The sequence below is a fragment of the Cololabis saira genome, chromosome 1 (assembly GCF_033807715.1).
Source record: "Cololabis saira isolate AMF1-May2022 chromosome 1, fColSai1.1, whole genome shotgun sequence".
Lineage (NCBI taxonomy): Eukaryota > Metazoa > Chordata > Actinopteri > Beloniformes > Belonidae > Cololabis > Cololabis saira.
In genome coordinates, this window is record NC_084587.1 from 53,626,627 (window position 1) to 53,638,446 (window position 11,820).

Below are 11,820 nucleotides of genomic sequence, written 5' to 3' on the forward strand. Positions count from 1 at the left end.
TCACCAAGTCAGTATTGTTTCTGAAGCTCCACCCTCCACCTATCTCCCAATCACCAAGTCAGTATTGTTTCGGCATCCGGGTTGCCAGCTCGGCTCTAATTATCGTGGCCTTGGCAGCCTACGTTCCTGCTGCATTCTGCAGCCTACCTGGCAACCTCTGGTCGGGGGGAGGAGGGGGAGGGTACACGCCGCTCAACAATATTTTGAAAGTGACTGCAGATGGCTCCTTTAAATGATTTTGAACCTTTGGCTTCTTCTCTGTTCAGCACAACAATCTCTGCTCGTATTTTTGTTATAGTGACTTTTTATGGCGGCATGAAGATGAAAGGGGAAACCTCTAAGTTGGGGGTTTAGGAAACACCTTTCCCAGTTCATTAGACACCCTGTAAAGTTTGTAAACCCTTCATATACAGCAACAAACTGGCCCGAACATGGACTATTTCTGTGGAGGGTTTCCTCTAACTTTCCCTGTACTGCAGTGATGGTTCCAGTGGGGCTGAACTTTGACCCAAAGCTGTGTTAGCACCACACTACTGACTGCTAAAAGCTCCGAAGCTTTTATGTTATTGCACCCTGCAGGCCATGAAAGGACAGCAGGACATGGAGAAACAAATTCTCCTTTTCTTTTCTTCTCTGTATTAACTCTTTTCTAGAGCCGTTTACACTTCTTCACTCTGAGCAGGAGTTCTGCATCTGCAACCCTGAGTGGAAACTGGGGGAGTCATTATGTTAAGTGAGGGAACTGTTTTGGCAAAGCTGATTTTAAAAAGCGTTACTGAACATTTACACAGTCATGGGAAACTCTCTCTCTACTCTTCTTAAATTAGGTTCTTAACATGCAGCTGGAAATTTGAAGCTGTTAAGTTTATGTTTTCTTGAAAGTTTAATTAAATTGTTTGTTTTCAAAATAATTAAATATTCGTAAAGCTTTGTTCCATCTAATTAAACACTGAATTATTGGAGCTTTTGTTAATAGTTTTTGTTTTAATGAGGTTCTTGTCTGTTGCATTTGTTTTACACTTTCTTTTTTCCTTGTTTGGAGTTATTGCTTGGCTTGTCACGAGTTTCTCATTTAGATCGGATCCTGCTAATGTTACTGGATGATGAACGCGTGTTTAACCTGCGTTGGTAATGTAAACGTGAGTTATTTGTCACCTCGGGCCTCAAGGCAAGTCGGAGGAGAAACATAACGTCACCTGTGTGGCCGTGTAGAATGACCTATTGTCTCCACATCAGCAAGATTCATTCACCTTCAGACTGGTGTAGTTTTTTCTTTTTTTTTTTTTTTTTTTACTTACCTTGTCTGCACACATATTAATGGTTGATACCGTGCCGGTAAAAACCTAAGGCTTATATATGTGCATTATTACTATATTTAATATATATACATACAGTATATATATGCATACATACATACATACGCATACACATACATATATATACACATACAAACCCAGTGAGTGAGGGGGGGGTGACATCCACTGCTAACCCAGGAAGCAGGAACACACGGAGGCGCACGTCAAGCACTGGAAATCTGCAACAAAAACCACAAACGAAACACAAAACCGACACAGAGCCAACCAAAACACGAGCAGCAATCGACCCAAATCTCGAGATCCGATCACAGTCTGAGCTAAGCTACCGCTAACTAACCCCAAAAACTACGGAGCAAGCATGCAGGTGAACAAGCCAGTGTGTATGTCTATGTGTGTGTGTGCGTGTATGTATATGTCTGTGTGGCTATGTGTGTGTGTCTGTGTGTGTATGCGTGTGTGTGTATGTTTATGTCTGACTGGTGTAGTTTTCAAAACTAGGATGGATGAACATCGGGATGAGCATGTTTTGGCTGGGTTTTGCTTCTTGCAAAGCCCTGGTTTGTCATCTTTGTGTCCAGTTGTTCAAACAATGGACCATCATCCTTTGTGGTTCCGGACATATGCGGTTTATGGCGTCCTCGTCTCTGAGTCTGAGTAGCTCCCAGGTCTCCTCATCTCCCCAGTTACTCATCTAGCAAATATAGATCCTACCTGCGACATCCTATTGCTGCTGTCACTCTCATCAGCTGTTTCCTCATTTTGTAAAATAATAATACATAAGTAAAATCTCCCCTGGTGGGTTGTTCCCAGGTTACGTGGTCAACAAACCCCTCCCACGACCTACGACCTGGAGAGTTATTCGGGGGCAGCTCGAGACGACCCCCCACGTCAGTCGATGTAGAAGAAGCATGACACCCTCGATCCATGGTTAAACGCGGGGTTGTGCGTGTGTGTGTGTGTTCCATCTTATATCTTCCCTAATTACCTGTGGTCTCCGAATGAGAAATGCTTCTTAGGTCGCAGATGCAATAACTTATCTGGGATTGAGGAGTCAGTTATTTAGTTTTAAACCCTACAGACGCACTTATAGGCAAGATTTAGCGTTTGCAACATTAGTGAATGAGCGGCTGAGAATCAGCACCTCCAAAACCGAGGCCATGGTTCTCCAGCGGGAAAGGGTAGCGTATCTTCTACGGGTGGGTGGAGAAGTCCTGCCTCAGGTGGAGGAGTTCAAGTATCTCGGGGTCACGAGTGAGGGAACGATGGAGTGTGAGATTGATCGGTGCAGCGTCCGCAGTTATGTGGTCGGTGTATCTGACCGTCGTGGTGAAGAGGGAGCTGAGTCGAAAGGAGAAGCTCTCGATTTACCGGTCAATCTACGCCCCTACCCTCACCTATGGTCATGAACTTTGGGTAGTGACTAGGGGTGTAACGATACACTAATCTCACGATACGGTACGATACACGATATTGAGGTCACGATTTTTTTAACAACCTTGAATGAGGAACATATGACTGGAAAAAATTGTCTTTTATTTGAAAGACACAAAATACAAAACAATGCTGTGCATTTGCCCTATTGTTTGTAATGCTTTATAACTGTTTAAGTTTTAAAGAGAAAGCCAGGCCAACCATTTTCCACAAACTGAACTAAAAGTAAATGTCAGGTTTGCATTATGATCTTCAGTTTCATACAAGTACAAATATTTAGCCACAAACATAGTATAGTTAGTATAGTAGTATAGAGAATAGTTTCTCTCATGTATGATTTGACTTTTTTCTTTTCCAGAAATTTAACAACTAAAATTAAATAAATAAATAAAAGTAAATGAATACATACAATTTTACATCATAAAAAGATTGATTCATGCTCACCTTATAAGTGTAAGAGGAGATTTATTTTAGTTAAGAAGGTTATTTTGGTAATTCAGGGTTCATTATTTTATAATATATTCTTTATATTCTGATGTAAATCAGGGACTATAATGACACTAGTCAGTTTATCTGTAGTGATTATTCTGTTTTAGATTGGGCGGAGGAAGATTTTGGTCCGCGGGTCGAGGCGTTACTAGTCAACACAATATATTAATATTAATAACCCAATATCGCGATACAGTTTGTCACCTCCACGACACGTATTGTGACGTTTTTGTATCTCGAAATTTCGTGGCACGATATATTACACCCCTAGTAGTGACCAAAAGGACAAGATCGCGGATACAAGCGGATAGAAGTAACTTATTTACTGGCACTGTTTTGTGAACTATCTTGCATTGTCCTTCTATTTCTGTTGTTGTTGATGTTTTGTCCGTAACTTTTAAAGCTGCCATTTTTGGTCAGGTCTCCCTTGAAAAAGAGATCCTGGATCTCAGTGGGACTAACCTGGTAAAATAAAGGTAAAAAAAAAATAAAAATACAAGCGGCCGAGATGAGTTTCCTCCGCAGGGTGGCTGGACGCTCCCTTAGAGATAGGGTGAGGAGTTCGGTCACCCGGGAGGAGCTCGGAGTCGAGCCGCTGCTCCTTCACATTGAGAGGAGTCAGCTGTGGTGGCTTGGGCATCTGTACCGGATCCTCCTGGATCCTCCCTAGCGATCCCCGTTCCACTCATCAAAGCGTCGGAACGTTTGCGGGTAACTCCGTTGTAACGCGGGTGGGCGAGTGGGCTTTCACAAGCGAAACTGGGAGGATGCTCCTCGGCTGATGCTGGTCACGCTGATCGGAGATGAGGTGTAGTCCTTACAAAATGTATGGACAGTAGACGTTTCCCTTGCGATGAAAAAGGTCAGAGAGAGCGAGATTTGGGAAGCCGCTGTTATTTAACCACCATCTGGGACGCGCTTCGCATCAGCAGGGCCTGCGGACCAGTTCACTGTCCTTTCAAGTGAGGGAAGAGGGAAGTGAGGGAAGAATAGACCAGGAGATTGACATGCAGAATGGTGCAGCGTCCGCAATAATGTAATTGCATTCTGCTGTGGTGAAGACAGAGATAAGCCAAAAGACAAGGCTTCCGTTTACCGGTCAAGTTCTTACCCTCACCTATGGTCATGAGCTGTGGGTAGTGACTGAAAGAATAAGCTTGCGGATACTGTCATGGTTCGGTTTGCTGAGGACCCAAGTGCAGGAGAGCAGGAGCCAGGAGTTGCAACAAAAAATTATTTATTCCACCAAAAGCCAAACTAAAATGCTGCAGAGCAGGATCAAAAACACAAAGTAACAGGGATCAAAACTTGGAGCACATGGGGGGAACAAACAGTACGGTCCGACAGGGAACGAGGGAAGGACAACACCAGATATACACAGGGGATAACGAGACATGACCGGACACAGGTGCAGACACAATCAGGGCAGATGGGACACAGGCGGGGCAAAACAGAAACTGAAAGTCACAAACTGGGGGGGAAGTGTCAAACCCTGACAGATACAAGTGGCTGAAATGAGTTTCCTCTGTAGGGTGGCTTGGCTCTCCCTTAGAAATGGGTGAGAAGCTCAGTCATCTGGGAGGGACTCTGTATAGAGTAACTGTTCCTCCACATCGAGAGGAGCCAGTTATGGTAGTCCAGGCATCTGGTAAGGAAGCCACCTGGACGCTTCCCCCAGGACGTGTTTCAAGCATGTGCAACTGGGAGGAGGCTCCATGGAAGACCCTGGACATACTGGAGAGATCATATCTCTTGGCTGGCCCGAGGTGGCTGGGGAGAGGGAAGACTGGACCTCTCTGCTATCCCAGCAAACCACCATGGATAAGCAGAAGTTGATGGATGGATGGATGGATGGATGGATGGATGGATGGATGGATGGATGGATGGATGGACGGACGGACGGACGGACGGACGGACGGACGGACGGACGGACGGACGGACGGACGGACGGACGGACGGACGGACGGACGGACGGACGGACGGACGGACGGACGGACGGACGGACGGATGGACGGACGGACGAACATTTATGAGTCTTATCAAAGGTTAAAACAGTTGTTTATTCTGATTTTCTCATCTCCTTTCTGGGTAACATTAATGGCCAGTATGGTCCAAATGTATATTTATGTCTAATGCTTCAAGTACTTCAATTCATGTTGTTTTGCTCGCTAACAAACCTTTTTCTTTTCCTGGCATGTTAAAATGAGAAACAATGATTTTACTGGGATCACTGCTAGCATCCCTTCCCGTCACCACCTCCACACCCAAAACATCTGCTCCGGGGTCTTGTCTCACTCCTGTAATACAATTCTATCATCCAGGAATGCTGCAGTTGCAAAGTTCCTCAGCATTGTTGTGCAATTAACATGTCAGGGATAGCCCATGTCCCATGTTTTGTCCTATTAAGTAAAAAAGCATAAAGCAGAAGGTTATTTGGGTTATTGTTCATCCATAGTTATGTAATATCTAGTGTGTTAGAGTCAGTAGTCATATTTGCAGCTATAGAACAAGACTATAATAGTTAGTCTCAAACATAGCTTGGTAGATATGCTGATATAGGCTTATGCTGCAGGGGGGCACCGACATGATCCACTGGGCGGTGCCTCTCACCCTTCTTCTCCTCTCCTCTTCCCTTCCTCTCTTCTCCATTTCCATTTTTATTTATTATAAATATCTCATAGCTATCGTTTTTATCCATCGCCCCTGTAGTTTCTTGTGCCGGCCCCCCTTTTTTCTCTTTTGTGCATGTTTGCAGGCCGGAGCCTTGGGAGCTGCGATCTGGCCTGCGGTCCCGGTCCCCCCCCATCATCCAGTTGCTGCTTCCACCTGCCTACATGGATGTCTGCTGTGTGCTGCTAACGCCCCCCCCCCCCCCCCCCCCCCCCCCACCTCTGATTATCTTGTATTTTGAGGGAAATTATCGTACATAACCAAAATAACAAGTCTATTGATGCGCTACAGTCAAATATGCTTGTGAGATATAGTAGTGTTTAAGTCCCTAATCGGCACTCATGGCTTGTATGGAAAGGAATGTTCTTCTTCTTTTTGTTTATTTTCCTTGCTCAACTTCTGGACCCGACTGGAAAGTCCCGTGGGGCGAGTGCAGCAGACCATTCAGCCAATAACGCTTGTTGCTCTGAGGCAAACGTGGACATCACTTGCAGCTCACATTTAGAAAAGCCTGATTGGCTGGAAACTTATCACATGGAAACAGAAACATTCAGGGTTCACAAAAAACAGGCAGACAGTAATGGCAGGCTGATTACAAACACACATTTACAGAATGATCAAATGATCATATATTTGGCCTTTTTTAGGTTTATTGATCATACATGGTACAGATGGCAAAATTATTGTACAAATATGACAATTATCATACACCTGGCAACACTGATTTTGCTGTTCATTCACATGTTGATGTTTTTCTTTTCACTCATTTTGTAGAAGGTTCCCACTTGTCTTCATCCTTGTACAAATCTTTGCTGATATTGAAACATGAAGGAATAATAAATCATTGTTCTTTAAATCTTTTATTAGTATTTTACAAAAATGGGAATAAATATATATCTTGCTTGTTAACTTGCCCCGGCCGAAGGGTTTTCAGGACAACAGGCCGTCTTTTTCTTTCCTCCCACTCTTTTCTCTGAAGCTGATTATCTAAACTTTGTCTGAGCTGGATTGTTGTAGTTACTGCTCCACTCATCCAGGAAACAGCTGTGTGCTCTCCTCCAGTCTTACACACACACACACACACACACACACACACACACACACACACACACACACTTCAGCTCCTACCTGAACTGTCTGTCCCTCATAAATAATGATTTCTAACAAATATTTGATTGTCTTACACTGTGGCAACATTGCTGGAAACACATGATGCTCTATTACCTGACTTACATCATGTTGTTACTTATACAGGACGCTGTGATGATTCCAGCAAATGTAATGCTGGGTAGGAACCCGTTAGAGAGGGAGAGGGACTGGACAGGCTCTGTTAAACTAAATGAAACCTGAGCTTTCATGAGCTTCCACAGCAGGTGTGGACTGCATGAGCCAATAACCACCTCTGGAACCTGAACCACGTACTGGGGAAAGTGATGCTTGATCGGGAGTTTGGCCAGAGTCAACTAGATATCAGGATGTAGTAACCTGTCAAAACGCTGTAAATACCAATGATAACCCGTTCACTTTTGTCTTTGTGCTGTTCTTTTAGTTTTCAAAGCAGTGTCCTTTTTAGGTCAGTAGCCCTCCCTATAGACATGGAGGTCAAGGTGTTTTTTATCGCTGTCCAAAATGTACTCGTGTTTGGTCCCTTACTCAGTTACCCCTTGTTTTATCTTCTGTCATTACTTTCTTAAGTTTCTAAATCGCCTGTGCCATGAAGGTGATTTATTAGTCACTGAGTCTAACTGTGGCAGGGTGGAGGATTGGGTGTGGTCTGCGGGGGAGCAGCCACTCAGCTGATTGGGCAGACCTGTGCCCAATCAATCTCTCCGCCCTGCCTGGCTACTTAAAGAGCGGCTGCACACTGGCAGGGCACTCAGAGGAATGACACAGAGCCAGAGGTGTCAAGTAACGAAGTACAAATACTTTGTTACCTTACTTAAAGGAGCTTGAGGCTCCTTTTAAGAAATGAGACTCTCTAGCGCCACCCTTCACCACGACGGCCGTTGGGGGTACTGCAGCCAACAGTGAAGCCGGCACAGGAGAACGGGGAGAACGCTCATGCAGCGTCATGTGACGTCACATCCGCAGCCCAGCGCGGGAAATTCGGGACCGAATTGCAGCACATTTTGCAGCACACAGCCTGTTCAAGGCAACAGAGAGATACACTAGAGGGCTCATTCTTTTGGGTTTGGAACGCTTCATCTGACATTATTACTAGAAAACTTAAAATGTATACGGATTTTTTTCATAAATCTTGCCACAATCCGGCCTCAAACTCCTTTAAGTAGAAATTTTGGTTATCTATACTTCACTGGAGTAATTATTTTTCAGACGACTTTTTACTTTTACTTACATTTTCACCCAATTATCTGTACTTTTTACTCCTTACATTTTAAAAACAGCCTAGTTACTCTAATTCATTTCGGCCTTTAAAAAAAAACTATCCAGTTAAATTGCTCCATCCGTATAGAGTGAATTTGGTTGTGGTTGTTTCAGATGTTCTTGTCCAGTTTTGTTCTTACATCCGTTCCCTCAGATTCCTGCAACTAAACTTGGATGTACATTCCAATAAAGGTTAGGATAAATGATAACATGCCTCTGAAGTTTGACTTTTTGCACCATTGCAATACTTATAGGCAACTAGTCATCATATCTCCTGCTCTCTGAAACACATGTTAATGCTCAATAGTACACATATATGCTTCTTTAATATATTTGCATTATACTAAGATCCATTCATTTTCAATGGCTTTTTCCCCCTTACATTACTTTTACTTTTATACTTTAAGTAGTTTTGAAACCAGTACTTTTATACTTTTACTTGAGTAAAAAACTTGAGTTGATACTTCAACTTCTACAGGAGTATTTTTAAACTCTAGTATCTATACTTCTACCTGAGTAAGGCATGTGAATACTGAAGACACCTCTGCACAGAGCTGCTGAGTGAGAGACGACAGCTGTAGAGTGTGCTGATACACGTGGGTGTCTGGGTGACAATAAAAGCCAACAATTTCTCCACTAAACCCTGTGTGACCCCAGTAGCACGAGTAGGCTACAATAACATATTTGATTTTATTTATTTTAAAACAAATATAAGAAAATATTTCTACTGCACACAACGCTCTGGATAGGTTGCAGGTGGTTGACTGGTTCAAATGTGTGTTTTGGGATCAGATTCATGGCTTGGAGCCTGGCAAGATGGATCTTGTGAGCGTGTTTTTGCAGATCTTGCAAGAAATCTAACTGCCCTGAAACACTTGAGCATCCACACTCTTAAATTCTGGAAATGTGTGCCATACCTCTTAAAAGTTCTGATCAGTGAGAAGACATGACAGTTTTTTCCTTTCCCTCAACTTAAGCGGGGTACACACACAAAAATGATCGGGTTGTTTTTGTCCTGACCAATTCCCAATTATCTTACGTCTTAGAAGGTTATCCTAGCTGATTGTCCTGTGGTCTGAGGTGTGTTAAGAGTGAATTTGTCCCGATAATCGGCTCTGAAAAAGGTCGGGGCCGACAACCGCAAGTATTAAACTTGTTCAATATCTACAATAAAGAGATCTCCACCGGTGTAGAGACAGTCGACAGCCGACAAGGATTGTGACGTGAAACAGAATGTAGCCAATCAAGCGAGCGAGCTGGCCGGGGACCATAATACAAATGAATGTGCACAATGTCTTTCTTTTTTTTTTTTAAGATTTTTTTGGGCTCTAGTGGCCCTTTATTGAGATGCAGACTGGAAAGGGGTAGAGAGAGAACGGGGAAGACACGCAGCAAAGGTGCGCGGGCTGGATTTGAACCCGCGACCGCTGCAGGAGGAGGACTGTAGCCTCAGTATATGGGCCGCCGCTTAACCCACTGCGCCACCGAGCGGCCCGTGCACAATGTCTTTCTTGATAGTGCCACATTTGATTTAGGCTTATGGCAGCTGCAATTAGTGAATTTGACAACTCACCACAAGCTCGCTCAGTGGACTAAAATCCATTTTCATGCCACTTCCAGTACTTTTTTATGGTCTTTACTCTTTTGATTTCAGGATATTTCCAAACACAACAGTCCCAAGACCACCATCATTCCCTCGTCTTGTATGTTTTCTTCCATCATGTTGTGTTTTTCCCTTGTTATGACTGTTGCCATGTTTCTTCATTCATTCTTCTTTGATCACGTCTGATCACACGAGATTCCTGGCTCGGAGACAAGGCTGCAGGACAGAATCGTAGTGTGTGATGTGATGAGATTATCGGAGCGCACCACACACAGTGCGATAAATACCTCATTTTTTATCTTCGTGTGAGGTCTTTACACAGAAGAAATCTGTTCAGATTTCAAAAACTCCTCATGTGTGTACCCTGTTCTGAATAGGTTTGGGTCTAGAGCAGCAGTTCTCAACCTGGTCCTGGAGAACCCCTGCATGTTGCACCAACACACCTGATGCTGATTAATGGTGCTCATTAGCTTGTCATCAAGCTCTGCACAACTCTGTTGAAGACACGGCTACTTGTATCACGGTGTTCTTAAGCAGGGTAGCATGTAAGACATGCCGAGCACGGATACCCCAGGACCAGGACTGAGAACCACTGGTGGAAAGACTGGACCACCCTCCATTCATTTATTTATCTATCTGTATTTATGTATTTTTTACAGTTTGTGTGTGAGTGTATAGGCTAGAGTTCTTTTTTTTTTAAGATTTTCTGGCCACTAGTGGCATTTATTTAAAGTAGGTGGACAGGAAATGGGTATAGAGAGAGGGGGGACAACATATAGGAAAGACAAACAGTATGATTGAGTTCTGACGAGAGTTTTGAAACGATTTCCTAAATTTTGGCTGAAACAGTTGATTGAAACATCTTTATATTTAATTTTTTAAATTTTTTTAATTTATCCTTTATTTATCCAGGAAAGTCCCATTGAGATGCAATATCTCTTCTGCCAGGGAGTACTGGTCAATATGCAGTACTCCTGACTATGTTAATCATTTAGCACAATCAAAAAAAAAAAAAAAGTTGGGGAGGTGTGGAAAAGGCAAAGACATAAAAAGAAAAAATTGTAATAATAATGTAGAGTCATATTCTTTGTTCAACTCCTTCATTTTATTTATTAATATTATCAATATGCATCATTTTTCAGACCTTCAACACAGAACAAAGTGTGTTTCCATTCCTGTTTAAAACATTTAAAAAGGATTTATTTGAATATAAAAAGTGATCAAGGTTCTCGTTGTTATCTTGAGAAGTGCAGCCTGGGTCTGGGCGTCTTCCTGGTCAGCTTCTGGTCTCTGGGGTGGCCTGTGGTTGTGCCCCCCCACCTCCACCCTGGCCTTGTTTTCACCTTGCACACACACATTTACACAGACATACACACCTGCTCACCCACCTACTCCCCCCACAGTTTCGGGGAGAGATAACTGCAGCGGTCTTGAGTCAGTTTTGGAGACCTGGGATGGTTGCTGTTTTTGTCTCCGACTGTTTCGGGTTTTATTACGTGTTTTTTTCTCCCTTTCAGATTTCAGAGGTTTGTGTGCCAGTTGTGTGTTTACTTGTCTTTCAGAGTTGCAACAGATATCCCCCCTCACTTTCTTTATTCACCAAAAAAATAAAAAGATCCTCAAACAATGATGAGAAAACTGGCTCTACAGGCTTCTTGCCTGTTGTCGCTAGTGCCTCTGAGTTAAAAAATAATAATAAATAAATAAAAAGATGTGCGTTACTTCATCATTGTTGTCCTATTTTTCCTTTCAAATTCTTCACACTCTCCATTTTCCACTGGGGACTGGACAAGACTGCAGGCGGTGCAGGGGAGTACCTGTACCTCTTCTTCCCCAGCCATGTCTTTGTAATGTGTGAGCACAATATCAGCTTCCACCTGTCTTTACTCCTGTACACCTGTACCGATATATATATATATATATATA